The following is a 25,760-nucleotide window of genomic DNA, read 5'->3' on the forward strand; positions in this document are numbered from 1 at the left end:
ACACCAGATATGAGTTGGACTGGGGTGACACTGTGCCCTGGCAGGCAGGCCCTGAAACGCACACGTGTGAAGGAAACTGACTGCTATTATTTAACACTGTCAAAAAAGTGTTTTTTTTTAAATCTACACTACTGTTACACCAGATATGGGTTGCACTGGGGTGACACTGTGCCCTGGCAGGCAGACCCTGAAACGCACACGTGTGAAGGAAACTGACAGCTATTATTTAACACAGTCAAAAAAGTATTTTTCTTTCATGTAATTAGCAAGAGTCCATGAGCTAGTGACGTATGGGATATACATTCCTACCAGGAGGGGCCAAACCTTAAAATGCCTATAAATACACCCCTCACCACACCCACAATTCAGTTTTACAAACTTTGCCTCCGATGGAGGTGGTGAAGTAAGTTTGTGCTAGATTCTACGTTGATATGCGCTCCGCAGCAAGTTGGAGCCCGGTTTTCCTCTCAGCGTGCAGTGAATGTCAGAGGGATGTGAGGAGAGTATTGCCTATTTGAATGCAGTGATCTCCTTCTACGGGGTCTATTTCATAGGTTCTCTGTTATCGGTCGTAGAGATTCATCTCTTACCTCCCTTTTCAGATCGACGATATACTCTTATATATACCATTACCTCTGCTGATTCTCGTTTCAGTACTGGTTTGGCTTTCTACAAACATGTAGATGAGTGTCCTGGGGTAAGTAAATCTTATTTTCTGTGACACTCTAAGCTATGGTTGGGCACTTTGTTTATAAAGTTCTAAATATATGTATTCAAACATTTATTTGCCTTGACTCAGAATGTTCAACTTTCCTTATTTTTCAGACAGTCAGTTTCATATTTGGAATAATGCATTTGAATTAATCATTTTTTCTTACCTTCAAAAATTTGACTCTTTTTTTCCCTGTGGGCTGTTAGGCTCGCGGGGGCTGAAAATGCTTCATTTTATTGCGTCATTCTTGGCGCGGACTTTTTTGGCGCAAAAATTATTTTCCGTTTCCGGCGTCATACGTGTCGCCGGAAGTTGCGTCATTTTTTGACGTTATTTTGCGCCAAAAATGTCGGCGTTCCGGATGTGGCGTCATTTTTGGCGCCAAAAGCATTTAGGCGCCAAATAATGTGGGCGTCTTATTTGGCGTTAAAAAATAAGGGCGTCGCTTTTGTCTCCACATTATTTAAGTCTTATTTTTTCATTGCTTCTGGTTGCTAGAAGCTTGTTCTTTGGCATTTTTTCCCATTCCTGAAACTGTCATTTAAGGAATTTGATCAATTTTGCTTTATATGTTGTTTTTTCTCTTACATATTGCAAGATGTCTCACGTTGCATCTGAGTCAGAAGATACTACAGGAAAATCGCTGTCTAGTGCTGGAGCTACCAAGCTAAGTGTATCGGCTATAATTTTTGGTATCTGTTTCTCCAGCTGTTGTTTGTATTGCATGTCATGACAAACTTATTAATGCAGATAAAATTTCCTTTAGTACTGTTACATTACCTGTTGCTGTTCCGTCAACATCTAATTTTCAGAGTGTTCCTGATAAACATGAGATTTTATTTTTTAAATCCATTAAGAAGGCTATGTCTGTTATTTCTCCTTCTAGTTTACATAAAAGTCTTTTAAAACTTCTCTTTTTTCAGATGAATTTTTAAATGAACATCATCATTCTGATACTGATAATGGTTCTTCTGGTTCAGAGGTTTCTGTCTCAGAGGTTGATGCTGATAAATCTTTGTATTTGTTCAAGATGGAATTTATTCGTTCTTTATTTAAAGAAGTATTAATTGCATTAGAAATAGAGGATTCTGGTCCTCTTGATACTAAATCTAAACGTTTAAATAAGGTTTTTAAATCTCCTGTAGTTATTCCAGAAGTGTTTAATCTCCCTGATGCTATTTCTGAAGTAATTTCCAGGGAATGGAATAATTTGGGTAATTCTTTTACTCCTTCTAAACGTTTAAGCAATTATATCCTGTGCCATCTGACAGATTAGAGTTTTTTGGGACAAAATCCCTAAGGTTATGGGGCTGTCTCTACTCCTGCTAAATGTGCTACTATTCCTACGGCAGATAGTACTCCATTTAAGGATCCTTTAGATAGGAAAATTGAATCCTTTCTAAGAAAAGCTTACTTATGTTCAGGTAATCTTCTTAGACCTGCTATATTTTTAGCGGATGTTGCTGCAGCTTCAACTTTTTGGTTAGAAGCTTTAGCGCAACAAGTAACAGATCATAAGTTTATAGCATTATTATTATTCTATAACATGCTAATAATTTTATTGGTGATACCATCTTTTGATATCATTAGAGTTGATGTCAGGTATATGTCTCTAGCTATTTTAGCTAGAAAAGCTTTATGGATTAAACTTGGAATGCTGATATGTCTTCTAAGTCAACTTTGCTTTCCCTTTCTTTCCAGGGTAATAAATTATTATCTCAACTGTTTCTGGAAGGAAGGGAACTTTTTTACCAAAGGATAAAAAATCTAAGGTAAATTTAGGTCTAATAATCATTTTCGTTCCTTTCCTCACAATAAGGAACAAAAGCCTGATCCTTCATCCTCAGGAGCGGTATCAGTTTGGAAACTATTTCCAGTTTGGAATATATCCAAGCCTTATAGAAAACCTATAGCCAGCTCCTAAGTACCCATGAAGGTGCGGACCTTATTCCAGCTCAGCTGGTATGGGGCAGATTACGTTTTCTTCAAAGAAATTTGGATTAATTCCGTTCTCAATCTCTGGTTTCAGAACATTGTTTCAGAAAGGTACAGAATTGGCTTCAGTTAAGGCCTCCTGCTAAGAGATTTTTTTCTTTCCCGTGTCCCAGTTAACACAGCAAAGGCTCAGCATTTCTGAAATGTGTTTCAGATCTAGAGTTGGCTGGAGTAATTATGCCAGTTCCAGTTCTGGAACAGGGGCTGGGGTTTTATTTTATCTCTTCATTGTACCAAAGAAGGTCAATTCCTTCAGACCAGTTCCGGATCTATCAATATTGAATCGCTATGTAAGGATACCAACATTCAAAATGGTTACTGTAGGACTATCCTGCCTTTTGTTTAGCAAGGGCATTATATGTCTACAATAGATTTACAGGATGTGTATCTGCATATTCCGATTCATTCAGATCACTTTTAGTGTCTGAGATTCTCTTTTTAGACAAGCATTACCAGTTTTGTGGCTCTACCGTTTGGCCTAGCCTCAGTTCCAAGAATTTTTTTCAAAGGTTCTCGGTGCCCTTCTTTCTGTAATCAGAGAACAGGGTTTTGGTATTTCCTTATTGGACGATATCTGGGTACTTGCTCAGTCTTCTCATTTTCGAAGAATCTCATACGAATCGACTTGTGTTGTTTCTTCAAGTTCATGGTTGGAGGATCAATTTACCAATCAGTTCATTGATTCCTCAGACAAGGGTAACCTTTTTAGGTTTCTAGATAGATTCAGTGTCTATGACTCTGTCCTTGTCAGACAAGAGAAGTTTAACATTGATATCAGCTTGTCAAAACCTTCAGTCACAATCATTCCCTTTGGTAGCCTTATGCATGGAAATTTTAGGTCTTAGGACTGCCGCATCAGATGCGATCTCCTTTGCTCGTTTTCACATGCGACCTCTTCAGCTCTGTATGCTGAACCAATGGTGCAGGGATTACTCAAAGATATCTCAATTAATATCTTTAAACCGATTATACGACACTCTCTGACATGGTGGACAGATCACCATCGTTTAGTTCAGGGGGCTTCTTTGTTCTTCCGACCTGGACTATAATCTCAACAGATGCAAGTCTTACAGGTTGGGGAGCTGTGTGGGGGTATCTGACGGCACAAGGGGTTTGGGAATCTCAGGAGGTGAGATTTCCGATCAATATTTTGGAACTCTGTGCAATTTTCAGAGCTCTTCAGTCTTGGCCTCTTCTGAAGAGAGAGTTGTTCATTTGTTTTCAGATAGACAATGTCACAACTGTGGCATACATCAATCATCAAGGAGGGACTCACAGTCCTCTGGCTATGAAAGAAGTATCTCGAATTTTGGTTTGGGCGGAATCCAGCTCCTGTCTAATCTCTGCGGTTCATATCCCAGGTATGGACAATTGGGAAGCGGATTATCTCAGTCGCCAAACGTTGCACCTGGGCGAATGGTCTTCACCCAGAGGTATTTCCTCAGATTGTTCAAATGTGGGAACTCCCAGAAATAGATCTGATGGCTTCTCATCTAAACAAGAAACTTCCCTGGTATCTGTCCGGATCCCGGGATCCTCGGGCGGAGGCAGTGGATGCATTATCTCTTCCTTACAAGTGTCATCCTGCCTATATCTTTCCGCCTCTAGTTCTTCTTCCAAGGGTATTCTCCAATATTCTAAGGAATGCTCGTTTGTCCTGCTGGTAGCTCCAGCATGGCCTCACAGGTTTTGGTATGCGGATCTTGTCCGGATGGCCTCTTGCCAGCTGTGGACTCTTCCGTTAAGACCAGTCTTTCTGTCTCAAGGTTCTTTTTTCCATCAGGATCTCAAAACCTTAATTTTAAGGTGTGGAGTTTGAACGCTTGATTCTTGGTCAAAGAGGTTTCTCTGACTCTGTGATTGATACTATGTGACAGGCTCGTAAATCTGTATCTAGAGAGATATATTATAGAGTCTGGAAGACTTATATTTCTTCAGGATGGTTTAGATAAAGGTTTGTCCGCAAGTTTCTTGAAAGACAAATCTCTGCTATTTCTGTTCTTTTTCACAGAAGGATTGCTAATCTTCCTGATATTCATTGTTTTGTACAACCTTTGGTTCGTATAAAACTTGTCATTAAGTCAATTTCTCCTCCTTGGAGTTTGAATTTGGTTCTGGGGGCTCTTCAAGCTCCTCCTTTTGAACCCATGCATTCTTTGGTCGTTATATTACTTTCTTGGAAAGTTTTGTTTCTTTTGGCCATCTCTTCTGCCAGAAGAGTCTCTGAATTATCTACTCTTTTTTGTGAGTCTCCTTTTCTGATTTTGCATCAGGATAAGGCGGTGCTGCGAACTTCTTTTGAATTTTTTACCTAAGGTTGTGAATTCTAACAACATTAGTAGAGAAATTGTGGTTCCTTCATTATGTCCTAATCCTATGAATTCTAAGGAGAAATCATTGCATTCTTTGGATGCTGTTAGAGCTTTGTAATATTATGTTGAAGCTACTAAGTCTTTCCGAAAGACTTCTAGTCTATTTGTCATCTTTTCCGGTTCTAGAAAAGACCAGATAGCTTCTGCCATTTCTTTGGCATCTTGGTTGAAATCTTTATTTCATCATGCCTATGTTGAGTCGGGTAACACTCCGCCTCAAAGGATTACAGCTCATTCTACTAGGTCAGTTTCTACTTCCTGGGCGTTTAAGAATGAAGCTTCGGTTGATCAGATTTGCAAAACAGCAACTTGGTCCTCTTTGCATACTTTTACTAAATTCTACCTTTTTGATGTGTTTTCTTCTTCTGAAGCAGTTTTTGGTAGAAACGTACTTCAGGCAGTGGTTTCAGTTTGAATCTTCTGCTTATGTTTTTTCATTAAAATTTTATTCTGGGTGTGGATTATTTTCAGCAGGAATTGGCTGTCTTTATTTTATCCCTCCCTCTCTAGTGACTCTTGTGTGGAAAGATCCACATCTTGGGTAATCATTATCCCATACGTCACTAGCTCATGGACTCTTGCTAATTACATGAAAGAAAACATAATTTATGTAAGAACTTACCTGATAAATTCATTTCTTTCATATTAGCAAGAGTCCATGAGGCCCGCCCTTTTTTGTGGTGGTTTTGATTTTTTTGTATAAAGCACAATTATTCCAATTCCTTATTTTATATGCTTTCGCACTTTTTTCTTATCACCCCACTTCTTGGCTATTCGTTAAACTGAATTGTGGGTGTGGTGAGGGGTGTATTTATAGGCATTTTAAGGTTTGGGAAACTTTGCCCCTCCTGGTAGGAATGTATATCCCATACGTCACTAGCTCATGGACTCTTGCTAATATGAAAGAAATGAATTTATCAGGTAAGTTCTTACATAAATTATGTTTTTTTTTAAAATGTACACTACTGTTACACCAGATATGAGTTGCACTGGTGTGACACTGTGCCCTGGCAGACACTGAAACGCACACGTGTGAAGGAAACTGACTGCTATTATTTAACACAGTCAAAAAAGTTTTTTGTTTTTTTTAAATCTACACTACTGTTACACCAGATATAAGTTGCACTGGGGTGACACTGTGCCCTGGCAGGCAGGCCCTGAAACGCACACGTGTGAAGGAAATTGACTGATATTATTTAACACAGTCAAAAAAGTGTTTTTTTTTTTTTAAATCTACACTACTGTTACACCAGATATGAGTTGCACTAGGGTGACACTGTGCCCTGGCAGGCAGGCCCTGAAATGCACACGTGTGAAGGAAACTGACTGCTATTATTTAATACAGTCAAAAAAGTGTTGTTTTTTTTAAAGCTACACTACTGTTACACCAGATATGAGTTGCACTGGGTCGACAGTGTGCCCTGGCAGGCAGGCCCTGAAACGCACACATGTGAAGGAAACTGACTGCTATTATTTAACACAGTCAAAAAAGTGTTGTTCTTTTTAAATCTACACTACTGTTACACCAGATATGAGTTGCACTGGGGTGACACTGTGCACTGGCAGGCAGACCCTGAAACGCACACGTGTGAAGGAAAATGACTGCTATTATTTAACACAGTCAAAAAAGTCTTTTTTTTTTAAATGTACACTACTGTTACACCAGATATGAGTTGCACTGGTGTGACACTGTGCCCTGGCAGACACTGAAACGCACACGTGTGAAGGAAACTGACTGCTATTATTTAACACAGTCAAAAAAGTTTTTTGTTTTTTTTAAATCTACACTACTGATACACCAGATATGAGTTGCACTGGGGTGACACTGTGCCCTGGCAGACAGGCCCTGAAACGCACATGTGTGAAGGAAACTGACTGATATTATTTAACACAGTCAAAAAAGTGTTTTGTTTTTTTTAAATCTACACTACTGTTACACCAGATATGAGTTGCACTAGGGTGACACTGTGCCCTGGCAGGCAGGCCCTGAAACGCACACGTGTGAAGGAAACTGACTGCTATTATTTAATACAGTCAAAAAAGTGTTGTTTTTTTTAAAGCTACACTACTGTTACACCAGATATGAGTTGCACTGGGGTGACACTGTGCCCTGGCAGGCAGGCCCTGAAACGCACACATGTGAAGGAAACTGACTGCTATTATTTAACACAGTCAAAAAAGTCTTTTTTTTTTAAATCTACACTACTGTTACACCAGATATGAGTTGCACTGGGGTGACACTGTGCCCTGGCAGGCAGGCACTGAAACGCACACGTGTGAAGGAAACTGACTGCTATTATTTAACACAGTCAAAAAAGTGTTGTTTTTTTTAAATCTACACTACTGTTAAACCAGATATGAGTTGCACTGGGGTGACACTGTGCCCTGGCAGGCAGGCACTGAAACGCACACGTGTGAAGGAAACTGACTGCTATTATTTAACACAGTCAAAAAAGTGTTGTTTTTTTTAAATCTACACTACTGTTACACCAGATATGAGTTGCACTGGGGTGACACTGTGCCCTGGCAGGCAGGCCCTGAAACGCACACTTGTGAAGGAAACTGACTGCTATTATTTAACACAGTCCGAAAAGTGTTTTTTTTTTAAAGCTACACTACTGTTACACCAGATATGAGTTGCACTGGGGTGACACTGTGCCCTGGCAGGCAGGCCCTGAAACGCACACATGTGAAGGAAACTGACTGCTATTATTTAACACAGTCAAAAAAGTGTTGTTTTTTTTAAATCTACACTACTGTTACACCAGATATGAGTGGTGGCACTGGGCAAGTGGGCACAGTATACGCTGTGAGCCTGACACACACGCTGGCAGGCAGGCAACTGCAATTATATTACACAGGGAAAAAAAAAAAAGCAGACTGATGTTCTATCCCTAAAAAGGGCTTTTTGGGGTGACACTGTGCCCTGGCAGGCAGGCACTGAAACGCACACGTGTGAAGGAAACTGACTGCTATTATTTAACACAGTCAAAAAAGTGTTGTTTTTTTTAAATCTACACTACTGTTACACCAGATATGAGTTGCACTGGGGTTACACTGTGCCCTGGCAGGCAGGCCCTGAAACGCACACGTGTGAAGGAAACTGACTGCTATTATTTAACACAGTCAAAAAAGTGTTGTTTTTTTTAAAATCTACACTACTGTTACACCAGATATGAGTTGCACTGGGGTGACACTGTGCCCTGGCAGGCAGGCACTGAAACGCACACGTGTGAAGGAAACTGACTGCTATTATTTAACACAGTCAAAAAAGTGTTGTATTTTTAAATCTACACTACTGTTACACCAGATATGAGTTGCACTGGGGTGACACTGTGCCCTGGCAGGCAGGCCCTGAAACGCACACGTGTGAAGGAAACTGACTGCTATTATTTAACACAGTCAAAAAAGTGTTGTTTTTTTTAAATCTACACTACTGTTACACCAGATATGAGTTGCACTGGGGTGACACTGTGCCCTGGCAGGCAGGCAGGCCCTGAAACACACACGTGTGAAGGAAACTGACTGCTATTATTTAACACAGTCCAAAAAGTGTTGTTTTTTTTAAATGTACACTACTGTTACACCAGATATGAGTGGTGGCACTGTGCAAGTGGGCACAGTATACGCTGTGAGCCTGACACACATGCTGGCAGGCAGGCAACTGCAATTAGATTACACAGGAAAAAAAAAAAGCAGACTGATGTTCTAGCCCTAAAAAGGGCTTTTTGGGGTGCTGTCCTTACAGCAGAGATCAGATGAGTCCTTCAGGACTGTAGTGGACACTGAATACACTAGCCTAGCTATCAATTTCCCTATTAAATCAGCAGCAGCTACACTGTCCCTCCTCTCACTAAGAATGCAGATTCCAAATTAATCTAAAATGGATGCTGTCTAGGAGGTGGGAGGGTCTGGGAGGGAGTGTCTGCCGCTGATTGGCTGTAATGTGTCTGCTGACTGTGAGGTAAAGGGTCAAAGTTTACTCAATGATGAAGAATAGGGGGCGGATCGAACATCGCATATGTTCGCCTGAAGCAGCAAGAGCGGACATGCTATGTTCGCCGGGAACTATTCGCTGGTGAACTATTCGCAACATCACTATTGAAGAGTCATATCAGAAGTTATTTATGGAATATAACAGCAGACGGTGGCATTGTTATATTACATTAACGTAACATAATTGTGATTATCATACAGACATAGACCATATTTAAATTAAAATGTATTAATTTATTTGCATGAAAAAGATTGTATAACTTTCTATATGAGGAAATATGTCGAGTTTGAGCAATGTGTTCTTTAGACTTTTAAATAAATAGATAAAAAACAATGAAAGCCAATTACACTTTATGCATAAAGTTTTAAACTGAATTTAAAATGAGCCACTTAGTTAAATTATAATATGAAACAACATTCCTTTAAATTTGCTTTGGATTTTATCGGCTACATTAGAAATTGCACCAATTTGGATTCACATTGTCAATGATTCTAAAATTTAAGATGAACTTTGTTCCCATTTCAATAAGGAGCTCAAGCTGTTTATGAAGCAATGATTGCAAACACAATGGTGAGATTTAGTTTCTAACTCTAGCTAAATGCTTTAAAAAAAATTTTTGTCAGTCTATGTCACACTAAAGCAAAGCAATTGAGGTTTATATATGGGAAATAGTTAGTTAGAACCTTTGCATCACTGGGAATATATATATATATATATATATATATATATATATATATATATATATATATATATATATATATATATATATATATATATATATATATATATATATATATATATATATATATATATATATATATAGGTACTTAGCTTTAAGTATTGCAGGATGGGTAAATAGAAGCCTTGTAAAGCTGGATTCTAACTATGCGTTTAACCATTTGGCTCCAGACACTTCTGTAAGCCAGTGGGTTAAACAAAGCTTTCAGTGGTTAGTAATGGGTGCGGAGGGATAGCAACCACAAGGCAAACTCAGTTCCAGTTGAAAGCATATTTGTCAAAAATTACAATGTGTTTGTGGTAGAAGATAATATACTAACTTGGCAGTCAGAGAGGGTCTCTGTCTCTGACAGCCAAGTTAGTATATTATCTTCTACCACAATCACATTGTAATTTTTGACAAATATGCTTTCAACTGGAACTGAATTTGCCTTGTGGTTGCTATTCCTCAGCACTAGGGATGGGCGAATGTGCAAAATTTCGAATTTCGAATGTAGAACGAATGTTATTACCGAAATTCGAATTCTAAATTCGAATGTCGATAAGAACGAATATTCTTAAAAATTCGAAAATCGAATGTTATTTACAGTTTTCGAATGTCACTTTCGAATTCGAATGTTTATAATTATATTGAATGTCTACATTCGAAATTCGAATTTTTTGAATTTGAATATAAATTCGAATTTTTTGAATTCGAATATTGCATAATTCGAATATTACATTTAAAAGCATCAGAAATACTATTGCAATCTAAATTCGAATTTTTCTAATTCGAATACACGAATTGCATAATTTGAATATTACATTTAAAGAAAAAGCATTAGAAATACTATTACAATCTAAATTCGAATTTTTCGAATTCGAATACACGTATTGCATCATTCGAATATTACATTTAAAGAAAAAGCATTAGAAATACTATTACAATCTAAATTCAAATTTTTCGAATTCGAATACACGTATTGCATAATTCGAATATTACATTGAAAGAAAAAGCATTAGAAATACTATTACAATCTAAATTCGAATTTTTCGAATTCAAATATTGCATAATTCGAATATTACATTTAAAGAAAAAGCATTAGAAATACTATTACAATCTAAATTCGAATTTTTCGAATTCGAATATTGCATAATTCGAATATTACATTTAAAGAAAAAGCATTAGAAATACTTTTACAATCTAAATTTGAATTTTTCAAATTCGAATATTTTCGAATGTAATCGTAAAATTCGAAACCGAACATTTGAAAATCGAATGTTAGAATGTTATGTAAACATTCGAAATTCGATTCGAACGAACAAATGTGTTAAAATTCGTGCACTAGGGATGGGCGAATGTTTCTAAAATTGAAAACGAATTTTGATACATTTGTTCATTCGAATCGAATTTCGAATGTTTATATAACATTCTAACATTCTATTTTCGAATTTTCGTTTTCGAATTTTTCAATATAATTCGAAAATATTTGTTTGAATAATAGAATGTTTAGCTATGTATTCATTAAATTTCGAAATGTAATATTCGAATTCGAATGTGACATTTGAATTCAAATGTGACATTCAAATTTGAAATAGTATTTCTAGTCTACAACTGTGTTTAATAAATGTAATATTCAAATTCGAATGCTACAATCGAATTTGAATGTCACATTCGAATTTGAAATAGTATTTCTAGTCTAATACTGTGTTTTAAATGTGATATTCGATTCGAATGTGACATTCTAATTCGAAATAGTATTTCTAGTCTAATACTGTGTTTTATAAATGTAATATTCAAATTCGATTGTGATATTAGAATGTAACATTCGAATTCGAATGTGACATTCGAATAGTGATGTCCCGAACTGTTCGCCCGCGAACGGTTCACAGCGAACATAGCTTGTTCGCGTTTGTGGGCGAACACATCCGCCCCTATGTGTCATCATTGTGGAAACTTTGACCCTTTATGTCACAGCCGCCTGACACATTAGAGCCAATCAACATCAGACACTCCCTCACAGACACTCCCAGCTACTCGGAATCCGCCATTTTAGACTCATAACGACCTTGCTTTTTTAATGAGAGGACGAGTTGTGTTTTTGCTCCTGACATTAATAGGAAAAACATAGCTAGGCTAGTGTATTTACAGTCCAGAAGGACTCCACTCATCTCTGCTGCAAGCACAGCACCCCAAAAGCCCTTTTTAGGGCTATATTTTGTGCCGTTTTTGTTTTTGTTTGTTTGTTTGTTTTTTATTAGCATTTGCCTGGCTTTCAGCTGTGTGTTTAAGGCTCACAGCATATGCTGTGACTACTGCCACCACTGATATCTCCCTAACAACATTAGTTTAAATTTAACTAACCCAAAAATTTAATTATTTTTCTAGTGTAATTTTTTTTCATTTTCTATCAGGCCAGTGTCACACAGCATATACTCTGGTTCATTGCTCTGTGCCAGCCAGCAGCCACCAGTGTTAATATCCGTTTATAACATTATTTTAAATTTAAAAAAAAAAAAAAAAAAATATTTTGCTAGTGTAATCTAATTACATTTACTATCATGCCTGTGTCTGTCAGGCTCACTCAGCATTAATATACCTCTTTTTTTTCAGTCTTTTGGTTAATTGGTCTGTGCCAGGCAGCCACCCAGCACTCATATCTATTCTTCTTCACCTTAATTTTAATATAAAAAAAAAGTTTAAATTTGTTTGCTAGTGTAATCTAATATAATTTTCTATCCGGCCTGTGTGTTTTGCTGACATAGAGAGCCTACTGTGTTTACTTGCTGCCCTCCCTAGTCTATGAGCCACGACTCATATGTGTTTAACCTTTTTAATCCCCCCCCCCAAAAAAAATAATTTCAATCATTTTTCTAGTGTAATCTAATAGTATTTTCTATCAGGCGTGTGTGTATCCGACTTACAGAGTCTACTGTTTTTAATAGCTGCCCTTCCAAGGCTATCAGCCACGACTCATGTATGTGCTTAACCTTTTTCTTAAAATTTCCAAAAAAAAGTCTTTAAATCATTATGCTAGTGTAATCTCATTGTATTTTCTATCAGGACTGTCTATCTGACTTACACAGCATACTGTTGTTATAATTGCTGCCCTACGTAGCAGCCAGCCAGTGCGACCACTCATAGAGTCATATGTGCATTGCACTTCTTAACATAATTTTAATATTAAAATCTAAAATTTTAAAATATTTTGCTAGTGTAATCTAACTTAATTTTCTATCAGTCCTGTGTTTTTGTCACTTACACAGCATACTGTGTTAAATTGCTGCCCTACTTACCATCCACGACTCATATCTGCCAGCCTGTCTGCCAGGCCCAAGTTGCCAATTAGTGGCACCAATCACAATTCTTGTAACAGTAATTAAAAAAAAAAATCATAATTTTTTGGACTGCAAATATTCAGTCTCCTAGTGCCATTGAATTTCATTTACCTCCTGCCTGCCACTGCCAGCCTTTTGTGCCAGGCCATCTAGCCAACTATTTACACCAATCATAATTGTTGTCACAGACAGTATAGTTATTAATTTAAATAAAAACATTTTTTAGTGTTGATCTTAATCCTCAGTTTGCTCGTGCCCTAGAATTTCACTTTTCTACAGCCTTCCAAGCCTGTGTGCCAGGCCTACTTAAAAAATATTTACACCAATCATATTTGTTGTGACAGTATTCTAATAATTAAAAATTAAATTTTTTGGTAATAGTTGTTGTGATTTGAATCCTCAGTTTGCTGGTGCCATTGAATAGCACTTTCCTCCTGCCTTGCAGCCTGCTGTGAGCCAGGCCCACCTAGCCAATTGTTGTCAGCAATCATATTTCTGTTAACAGTATTGCAAAAATTGTCAATCATCACTGTTTAGACTGTCAGTAATCAGTCTCCTAGTGTCCTTGAATTGCATCTACCTCCTGCCTGCCATCCTTTTGTGCCAGGCCGTCTTGCCAACTATTTACACCAATCCTAATTTTTTGTCACAGTATAGTTACTAATTAAAATTAAAAAAAATCTTGATTGTTGATGATCTTAATCCTCAGTTTGCTCGTGCCCTAGAATTGCACTTTTCTACAGCCTTCCAAGCCTGTGTGCCAGGCCTACTTGAAAAATATTTACACCAATCATATTTGTTGTGACAGTATTCTAATAATTAAAAATTCAAATTTTTGGTAATAGTTGCTGTGATTTGAATCCTCAGTTTGCTGGTGCCATTGAATAGCACTTTCCTCCTGCCTTGCAGCCTGCTGTGAGCCAGGCCCACCTAGCCAATTGTTGTCAGCAATCATATTTCTGTTAACAGTATTGCAAAAATTGTCAATCATCACTGTTTAGACTGTCAGTAATCAGTCTCCTAGTGTCCTTGAATTACATCTACCTCCTGCCTGCCATACTTTTGTGCCAGGCTGTCTTGCCAACTATTTACACCAATCCTAATTTTTTGTCACAGTATAGTTACTAATTAAAATTAAAAAAATCTTGATTGTTGATGATCTTAAGCCTCAGTTTGCTCGTGCCCTAGAATTGCACTTTTCTACAGCCTTCCAAGCCTGTGTGCCAGGCCTACTTGAAAAATATTTACACCAATCATATTTGTTGTGACAGTATTCTAATAATTAAAAATTCAAATTTTTGGTAATAGTTGCTGTGATTTGAATCCTCAGTTTGCTGGTGCCATTGAATAGCACTTTCCTCCTGCCTTGCAGCCTGCTGTGAGCCAGGCCCACCTAGCCAATTGTTGTCAGCAATCATATTTCTGTTAACAGTATTGCAAAAATTGTCAATCATCACTGTTTAGACTGTCAGTAATCAGTCTCCTAGTGTCCTTGAATTGCATCTACCTCCTGCCTGCCATACTTTTGTGCCAGGCTGTCTTGCCAACTATTTACACCAATCCTAATTTTTTGTCACAGTATAGTTACTAATTAAAATTAAAAAAATCTTGATTGTTGATGATCTTAAGCCTCAGTTTGCTCGTGCCCTAGAATTGCACTTTTCTACAGCCTTCCAAGCCTGTGTGCCAGGCCTACTTGAAAAATATTTACACCAATCATATTTGTTGTGACAGTATTCTAATAATTAAAAATTCAAATTTTTGGTAATAGTTGCTGTGATTTGAATCCTCAGTTTGCTGGTGCCATTGAATAGCACTTTCCTCCTGCCTTGCAGCCTGCTGTGAGCCAGGCCCACCTAGCCAATTGTTGTCAGCAATCATATTTCTGTTAACAGTATTGCAAAAATTGTCAATCATCACTGTTTAGACTGTCAGTAATCAGTCTCCTAGTGTCCTTGAATTGCATCTACCTCCTGCCTGCCATACTTTTGTGCCAGACTGTCTTGCCAACTATTTACACCAATCCTAATTTTTTGTCACAGTATAGTTACTAATTAAAATTAAAAAAATCTTGATTGTTGATGATCTTAAGCCTCAGTTTGCTCGTGCCCTAGAATTGCACTTTTCTACAGCCTTCCAAGCCTGTGTGCCAGGCCTACTTGAAAAATATTTACACCAATCATATTTGTTGTGACAGTATTCTAATAATTAAAAATTTAAATTTTTGGTAATAGTTGCTGTGATTTGAATCCTCAGTTTGCTGGTGCCATTGAATAGCACTTTCCTCCTGCCTTGCAGCCTGCTGTGAGCCAGGCCCACCTAGCCAATTGTTGTCAGCAATCATATTTCTGTTAACAGTATTGCAAAAATTGTCAATCATCACTGTTTAGACTGTCAGTAATCAGTCTCCTAGTGTCCTTGAATTGCATCTACCTCCTGCCTGCCATCCTTTTGTGCCAGGCCGTCTTGCCAACTATTTACACCAATCCTAATTTTTTGTCACAGTATAGTTACTAATTAAAATTAAAAAAATCTTGATTGTTGATGATCTTAATCCTCAGTTTGCTCGTGCCCTAGAATTGCACTTTTCTACAGCCTTCCAAGCCTGTGTGCCAGGCCTACTTGAAAAATATTTACACCAATCATATTTGTTGTGACAGTATTCTAATAATTAAAAATTCAAATTTTTGGTAATAGTTGCTGTGATTTGAATCCTCAGTTTGCTGGTGCCATTGAATAGCACTTTCCTCCTGCCTTGCAGCCTGCTGTGAGCCAGGCCCACCTAGCCAATTGTTGTCAGCAATCATATTTCTGTTAACAGTATTGCAAAAATTGTCAATCATCACTGTTTAGACTGTCAGTAATCAGTCTCCTAGTGTCCTTGAATTGCATCTACCTCCTGCCTGCCATACTTTTGTGCCAGGCCGTCTGGCCAACTATTTACACCAATCCTAATTTTTTTGTCACAGTATAGTTACTAATTAAAATTAAAAAAATCTTGATTGTTGATGATCTTAAGCCTCAGTTTGCTCGTGCCCTAGAATTGCACTTTTCTACAGCCTTCCAAGCCTGTGTGCCAGGCCTACTTAAAAAATATTTACACCAATCATATTTGTTGTGACAGTATTCTATTAATTAAAAATTAAAATTTTTGGTAATAGTTGCTGTGATTTGAATCCTCAGTTTGCTGGTGCCATTGAATAGCACTTTCCTCCTGCCTTGCAGCCTGCTGTGAGCCAGGCCCACCTAGCCAATTGTTGTCAGCAATCATATTTCTGTTAACAGTATTGCAAAAATTGTCAATCATCACTGTTTAGACTGTCAGTAATCAGTCTCCTAGTGTCCTTGAATTGCATCTACCTCCTGCCTGCCATCCTTTTGTGCCAGACCGTCTTGCCAACTATTTACACCAATCCTAATTTTTTGTCACAGTATAGTTACTAATTAAAATTAAAAAAATCTTCATTGTTGATGATCTTAATCCTCAGTTTGCTCGTGCCCTAGAATGGCACTTTTCTACAGCCTTCCAAGCCTGTGTGCCAGGCCTATTTAAAAAATATTTACACCAATCATATTTGTTGTGACAGTATTCTAATAATTAAAAATTAAAATTTTTGGTAATAGTTGTTGTGATTTGAATCCTCAGTTTGCTGGTGCCATTGAATAGCACTTTCCTCCTGCCTTGCAGCCTGCTGTGAGCCAGGCCCACCTAGCCAATTGTTGTCATCAATCATATTTCTGTTAACAGTATTGCTGCTTGAAGTAGTGCCTGAGGTTGGTTAAGTCCCGGGTGAGCATATCTATGCGCTTGTGCAGCTTCTCATTCTCAGAAGAGAGCTCGAGCAGCTTTTGCTGCATGTCTATCTTGCACTTCTTGGCTTTGTCCCTGCTCTTCCTCACTGCAATGTTGTTCCTCTCCTGCCGCTGCCGGTACTCTGGGCTGAAGCGGTCAAGGCACATATATATAAATATATATATATATATATATATATATATATATATATATATATATATATATATAATATAGATAGATAGATAGATAGATAGATAGATAGATGATAGATAGATAGAAAGATAGATAAAAAAGGAATATTATACTTACACATTATTCAGTTGCCATAGAGACCTTCGAAAAAATAATGGCACCCCTTTTAGCATCTTGTCAGATATTCATACTCAGACCTCAGTGGATTTACAACAATATAATTGAATAAAATATATGTAAGTGCTTAGTGCTAACTTGTGCCTCTCCCAACCCATAGCTGCATCTTCCTAAAAAGTCTTGTGTTCTGTTGCATTTTAGAAATTTCCTTTTTGAAAGTTACATTATTTTATTGGAAAGATAAGGGGTTAAATCATATACATATTACAACAATGTATAGTTAGTCAGCTACATCTGATGCCAACTAAAAACATATATATATATATATATATATATATATATATATATATATATATATATATATATATATTGTTTGTTTTATTACCACTTTTGTCCCATCTTGATTTTATTGTATGTTTTGTCAGACATATATTATTACCAGGAAAAAATACATTTCCCCTTGTATTCATTGGCTCTTGATTGCCTGCAGATAATTATATATCTTTTTTGTATTATCTTCCAGTGCATCACTATAGTAACCAGAGGTATATTATCAGCTCTGACTGTGTCAAATATAGAATTATTTTTAAGATGTTTGAAAAAAAAAAGAAGAAACATTTGCCCTAAAAATTATATTGCAGCTATCTTTAATCATAAGCTTTGCTCAAATAATTTAGAATGTGCCACACAAGTGACAACGTCAACTTCTTTACTGAAGTTACTGAACTAGCAGCTATGCTGCAGTGCACATGAAGAAATTTAGAAATGGATTTTTGAATAATATATTAAATAAAAATTAAGACGTGCTGATTACAAAAGGGCGCCCTGGCCTGTACAAGTGCACAGAAAGCACTGAAACAGAGCCCAGAAAAAAATAAAAAAGTTTTAAAAGTGCCTGACTCTGCTCTGCCTCTGCTGCATGTATTGCCAAAACAGTTGATATGAGACAGAGGAGAGAAGTCAGCATTGAGCACTGTGCTTGGATAAAAAAAAACACATTAGAACCGTTCAAATGTGTTTTTTTTAAACAGCTCAGTTTTCATTGGAAAAAAAATAAACTTTTCTTTCTTCCATAAATCAGATATTGTAATTATTTCACACCTGCTTTAAAGGTATGAACAAAATAAACATGTAAAAGAGCTTTTTAAAAAATTACAATATTTCCATTATTTATTTTTTGGCCAATATTGTCAAACCATTGTTAAGTGACCAATTTGAAGCTCAAGATATTGCATTAAATTTGTTAGGATAGAACCCTTTGTGCTTTGTAATTTTAATAATAATGAGCTAGGGTGTGATCTGGCAAGGGTATATGGCTACAGGCCTAGGGTGTGATTTGGCAAGGGTATATGGCTGCAGGGCTAGGGTGTGATCTGGCAAGGGTATATGGCTACAGTGCTAGGGTGTGATTTGGCAAGGTTATATGGCTGCAGGGCTAGCCTAGGGTGTGATCTGACAAGGGTATATGGCTACAGGGCTAATGTGTGATTTGGCAATGGTATATGACTGCATGACTAGGGTGTGTTGTCACAATTAAAATGTGTAAATGCTTACTAGAAATGTGTGGCTTTCTCTTGCATTGAATTATGACATTGCTGAACCTTAAGTAAATCAATCATGGGTTGAGTTGTAGTTTTTCATCACTTTAGTTGCCATATATTTTTCTTTGTATGCACCTTTGGAAAGGATAGAAAAGCTCTGCTCCAAAATTTTATAATAAAGATCTTCAGTTAAAGGGGCATTATGAAGGGAAAGGGACACTCAAGTCAAAATTAAATTTTCACACAGACAGAGCATGCAAGGTTAAAACAATTTTAAACATTCTGAAGGACAAACTCCTACTGAGCATGTGCAAGAGTTATGCAATTCTACTATAGTCAATAGTTGTTTAACACTAGTGACCTTGCAAAGCTACCAGGGCCGGATTGGCCTGCCAGGATACCAGGAGATCTCCCGGTGGGCTGCAGCAGCTGGGGCTGGAAAGTTACACTTTAAAGGAGTGATTAATGAATGCAATTGGTTTGTAGGGTTGCTATATAAAATCAATCTGAATTTTTATTTAATACAAGGTAATATTTAATTCTGATAAAAAATATTGGGGAAGGAGTGTCCCAGTAAGCAAGTCCCCTTGAGAAAAATGGGGCATGTGCCTTCTACCGACTCAACGAAAAATAGGGCTTGTCTTCACATTTTTCCAGGGCTGCTTTTATCCCCAGTCTGGCCCTGAAAGCTACATGCTTAGTCCCCCAAGGAGTACTGTTGGTCCTGACCAGACACAGTTGCTGACTTGATCAGCAGCAGTTGAAGCACAACTAAGCTGTGTGACTACCACTACTAATTGAGTGACTCACAGTTTACTCTCGGGACCACAATGCTCTGAGACGTCAGATTGGTACTTCAACTATGTGTTTAACCACTTTGCCTGGATTAAATACAAAAATTGCAGGATTGCTAGGTGTTATAATTACATGCTCTGATAAATTAGAGGATTTTTTTTTTTGCACTATAATGTCCCTTTAATGTTAATATACTGTATATGTTTTAGTGGCTTATATTTATACTATTAATCACTGTCATAAAGAATTTGTGATGACTATTGTGTAGTCATTTTTTGTGCAAATCATTGAAAGCTTTATTAGTTTCAAGATACAGGTTCCATGTGTACTCTGCTTCTCCTCCATAGATAAAAACAGGGATTATCCCTGTATGATTCAGGCAACAAAGTTTCCTAGACCAAGTCATCAGTGTGCCATGTGCATTAATTTGGAATCCCTTAGGTTAACCGTTAGTGAGTGACGTGTATGATGTAAGGTACTACTATTAATATAAGTAACTTCAAAAAGCTATACTAACTCCACTACTCTTACACTACTAGATTTATTGCCACACTTCAGCAGGTAAATGGATTATTAGGATTTAGGAACAATGTAAATTGGAGAAAATTTTGGGATGAACTGTCCCTTTAAACTTAATACCAGACTGTATGTGAGTCATGTATTGTCTGTATATAATTATTATACTGTCTAAAAAATGTTTTCTTTTATCTTGGCTGCTGCTGTCATTTTGGGAGAATTGGTATAGATTGTGTTCTTTTTGATGTTTGTTTTTTTATTTGAGGTACAAATCTTTTCAAACATTTTATTTGTTTTGTGGATTTGCTATTAAACCCTGCAGAGAGGTTAAACACATAATCAAAACTTTACTCCTAAATCGGTTACCTCTTGGCTCAGCTGATGTGTTCAGCTAGCTCCTAGTAGTGCATTTCTGTTCGTTCAACAAAGGATACTAACAGAATGAAGCAAATGTTATAAAATAAATTGTGAAGTTGTTTAGCATTGCTGCTCAGTCTGAATTATGAGCATACATGACTGTGCTTTGTGTCTTTTTAAGACTAGACTGATATGTTATTCTTTAGCAACAAAACAGAAATGTCTTGTAATAACAGGTTGTTTACTGTCCCTTTAATGGCAGATACCTTCTTTCGTATTAATAAAGTTTTGAGAATTGAAAGCTAGGTTTGTGTGCTTTTCTTTACCCCATAATGAGGTTATTTTTTAAAAATTTTAATGAGTAATTGTGACAGAGATATGTGTAAAGGAAAAAAAATTTTTTGGTGGTCTTGACGATAGTGAAAATGTATCTACTGAAACCTGTAAGTTCATCTGCTATCTTATGTGACAGTCTACATATGTTTATCCATTTTAGTGTTTTTTACTGTGGTTTATTCAAATTCCTTTTGACCTTGACCTCGTTTTGATGTGCCAGTTGTTGCGCATGCGTAGATAGTTATTCAGAATCTGACTGCAGTTTAAAAGATATCAGCTCCCTTATCGCAATAAGGACAGGGCTACACTACACAGAACATATCTAGATGTTCATTATGCAAGAAAGCAAGTAAGTTGCTTGTTGTTTTTTACACAATCTGTTTATTTTTAGATTTACTTTGATTAACTCTAGTTCTCTCCTTCTGATTGATCTCTTTTTTTCTCTGTTGCCAGGTGTTCAGTATTCAAATTTTTGAAAAATGGAAAACACTATATCCAACCTTAGAAATTTCTCAAGATTGGACTTTCCCTCAAAAATTGAAGTAATAAATAAAGGAAGACCAATGCCTGAGCTGTAGGACTTACTTCAAAAAGACAAAACCATGACACATACATTCCAAATGGAGTGGTATCAAAGGAAAGAATGGCTGTGTGGCTGTGCTACAAAGAATCGCCTTTACTGCTTTCCGTGTATTTTGTTCTCCACTACAGATAATGTTTGGACAAATTGCTGGATTGGGAGATTTAAAAAATCTATCAAGGAGCGTCAACAAACATGAGCAATCGACCAGTCACATTCAAAACCAATTTGCTTGGAAAACGTTTGGATCAGCGAGAAGGATAGATATTTCTTTAATAGTGATGTCGCGAACCTAAAAATTTGGGTTCGCGAATGGCGAACGCGAACTTCCGCAAAAGTTTGCGAACGGGCGAACCGGGCGAACCGCCATAGACTTCAATAGGCAGGCAAATTTTAAAAAACACAGGGACTCTTTCTGGCCACAATAGTGATGGAAAAGTTGTTTCAAGGGGACTAACACCTGGACTGTGGCATGCCGGAGGGGGATCCATGGCAAAACTCCTATGGAAAATTACATAGTTGATGCAGAGTCTGGTTTTAATCCATAAAGGGCATAAATCACCTAACATTCCTAAATTGTTTGGAATAACATGCTTTAAAACATCAGGTATGATGTTGTATCGATCAGGTAGTGTAAGGGTTACGCCCACTTCACAGTGCGCAGTGTAGGTGATATACCTGCCCTGACCATGCTTTGCAGACCAGGTATCAGTGGTCAGATGGACTCTTGCCCCAACACTGTGTGCCAGACATGCCATTATAGCAGACTTACATGGCTTTTGGCGTTGCTTTTTGGTAATTAGAAGGCTGCTAAATGCCACTGCGCACCACACGTGTTTTATGCCCAGCAGTGAAGGGATTAATTAGGGAGCATGTAGGCAGCTTGTTAATTTAGCTTAAGTGTAGTGTAGTAGACAACCCAAAGTATTGATCTAGGCCCATTTTGGTATATTTCATGCCACCATTTCACCGCCAAATGCGATCAAATAAAAAAAAATTGTTCACTTTTTCACAAACTTTAGACTTCTCACAGAAATTATTTACAAACAACTTATGCAATTATGGCATAAATGGTTGTAAATGCTTCTCTGGGATCCCCTTTGTTCAGAAATAGCAGACTTATATGGTTTTGGCGTTGCTTTTTGGTAATTACAAGGCTGCTAAATGCCACTGCGCACCGAACGTGTTTTATGCCCAGCAGTGAAGGGCTTAATTAGGGAGCATGTAGGCAGCTTGTAGAGTTAATTTTAGCTTAAGTGTAGTGTAGTAGACAACCCAAAGTATTGATCTAGGGCCATTTTGGTATATTTCATGCCACCATTTCACCGCCAAATGCGATCAAATAAAAAAAAAATTGTTCATTTTTTTACAAACTTTAGGTTTCTCACAGAAATTATTTACAAACAACTTATGCAATTATGGCATAAATGGTTGTAAATGCTTCTCTGGGATCCCCTTTGTTCAGAAATAGCAGACTTATATGGCTTTGGCGTTGCTTTTGGTAATTAGAAGGCTGCTAAATGCCAATGCGCACCACACGTGTTTTATGCCCAGCAGTGAAGGGGTTAATTAGGGAGCATGTAGGCAGCTTGTAGAGTTAATTTTAGCTTAAGTGTAGTGTAGTAGACAACCCAAAGTATTGATCTAGGCCCATTTTGGTATATTTCATGCCACCATTTCACTGCCAAATGCGATAAAATTTTTAAAAAAATTATTTTTTTTCTCAGTTTTAGGTTTCTCACTGAAATTATTTACAAACAGCTTGTGCAATTATGGCACAAATGGTTGTAAATGCTTCTCTGGGATCCCCTTTGTTCAGAAATAGCAGACATATATGACTTTGGCGTTGCTTTCTGGTAATTAGAAGGCCGCTAAATGCTGCTGTGCATTACACGTGTATTATGGCTAGCAGTGAAGGGGTTAATTAGGTAGTTTGTAGGGAGCTTGCAGGGTTAATTTTAGCTTTAGTGTAGAGATCAGCCTCCCACCTTACACATCAGACCCCCTGATCCCTCCCAAGCAGCTCCTTTCCCTCCCCCACCCCACAATTGTCCCCGCCATCTTAAGTACTGGCAGAAAGTCTGCCAGTACTAAAATAAAAGGTTTTTAAAAAAAAATTAAAAAAAATTTATAGCATATTTACATATGCTGTGGTGTAGCATCCCCCCTTAGCCCCCAACCTCCCTGATCCCCCCCAAAACAGCTCTCTAACCCTCCCCATCTGCCTTATTGGCAGCCATCTTGGGTACTGGCAGCTGTCTGCTATTATTTCACAGTCAAAAAAGTGTTTTTTTTTTTAAATGTACACTACTGTTACACCAGATATGAGTGGTGGCACTGGGCAAGTGGGCACAGTATACGCTGTGAGCCTGACACACACGCTGGCAGGCAGGCAACTGCAATCAGATTACACAGGAAAAAAAAAAAAAAGCAGACTGATGTTCTAGCCCTAAAAAGGGCTTTTTGGGGTGCTGTCCTTACAGCAGAGATCAGATGAGTCCTTCAGGACTGTAGTGGACACTGAATACACTAGCCTAGCTATCGATTTCCCTATTAAATAAGCAGCAGCTACACTGTTCCTCCTCTCACTAAGAATGCAGCTTCCAAATGAATCTAAAATGGATGCTGTCCAAGAGATGGGAGGGTCTGTGAGGGAGGGTCTGCTGCTGATTGGCTGTAATGTGTCTTCTGACTGTGAGGTACAGGGTCAAAGTTTACTCAATGATGATGAATAGGGGGCAGATCGAACATCGCATATGTTCGCCCGTCGCGGCGAACGCGAACATGCTATATTCGCCGCGAATAGATATCATCAACCACAATGCGTAAGTGACTGAAAACCCTGAGATTTTAAAAAACCTTATTCAAGCAACCTTCTATCTAGGCAAACAGGAAATAACATTTCGCGGTAACGAGGACGGTGCAAAGTCTTCTAATCGTGGCAACTATGTGGAGCTATTGCATATTTTGGCATGGAAAGATGCAACTTTTGCAAGACATTTGAAAACATCCACTGTGTTTTCTGGATGTTCAAATAGAATACAGAATGACTTAATCGAAGCAGTAGCTGATATAATAAGAGAGGATATAATAAAGGAAATTAATGCAGCCCCATTTGTTGCTGTTGAAGTAGACGAGACAACTGATGTTACAAACAAAACACAAATCTTTGTAATTTTGCATTATGTGTCTAAAAGTGAGCTGAATTGTGAGATAATTGTGAAGGAGGCGTTCTTAGGATTTGATGAAGTGGTTGACAAACGAGCACCAGTTATTGCTAACTATGTATTGGGAGTGTTGGAGAAATATAATTGTGTTGAAAAGCTGGTAGCTCAGACTTATGACGGAGCCTCTGTGATGGCATCAGCTATTAATGGGGTGCAAGCCAAGATTAAAGAAAAAGTACCTGAAGCAACTTTTATCCATTGTTATGCCCACAAGTTAAACCTGGTGCTCTCTAATTCAGCTAAATCTATAGAAGAGTGTAAAGTATTTTTTTCAACACTTGAGGGAATGGCCACGTTTTTCAGTAAATCGACAAAGTGCACCCACCTACTGGACGATATGGTGAAGAGACGTTTACCGAGAGCAGCACCCACCAGATGGAGTTCACATTCCAGACTAATGCAGACGGTCAACATGTTGCAAAGTGATCTACGTGCTATGTTCCTGTTTCTCAGAGAAAATCCAGCTGGTTGGGATCATGAGACCTTGATGATGTCTGAAGGATATTACTTCTTTCTGAATAAAGCATCAACCTGCTTCTTGCTTATGACATATGACGCCATTTTCATACAAACTGACGCACTCTTTCAATTGCTGCAGAGTAAAGTGATGGATGTTGGATTCTGCTGTCTGAGAATTTCTGACACTATGAAATTTCTTTAAAATCACAGACAAGAGTTTGACAATTTGTATGGTAAATATGAGGCGGAATGCATCAGAATGGGGCTGACAGACAATGAATGGAGTAAACAGCCAATAAGAGATGTGAGGAGAAGGTTGTTTTACAACATTATGGACAATGTCAGAATTCAAATGAGCTCGGTTTGATCATTTTGCTGAGCTAGAATTCCTTTGTTTGGTCGATTGCACTAAACTGCTAGAGATGTCCAATCATATTGATGACCAAAAACTGCAGAGCCTATCAAGATATGGCAAATACTTTGACTTAGTTAGATTAAAATCTGATCTAATTGGATTTTATAGTTCTGAAATGGTGAGAAATGATTGCAAATCACCTACAAATCTACTCAACTTTTTGGCCAACAACGATCTCATGCATACTGTTCCAGAGGGGGGGTGAAATTACTGAAGCTGGTTCTCACGATACCAGGTACAACAGCCTCTGTTGAGAGGTCCTTCTCTGCTTTAAAGCGAATAAAAACACATAGCAGGAAT

This window comes from Bombina bombina, chromosome 8 (assembly GCF_027579735.1).
Source record: "Bombina bombina isolate aBomBom1 chromosome 8, aBomBom1.pri, whole genome shotgun sequence".
NCBI lineage: Eukaryota > Metazoa > Chordata > Amphibia > Anura > Bombinatoridae > Bombina > Bombina bombina.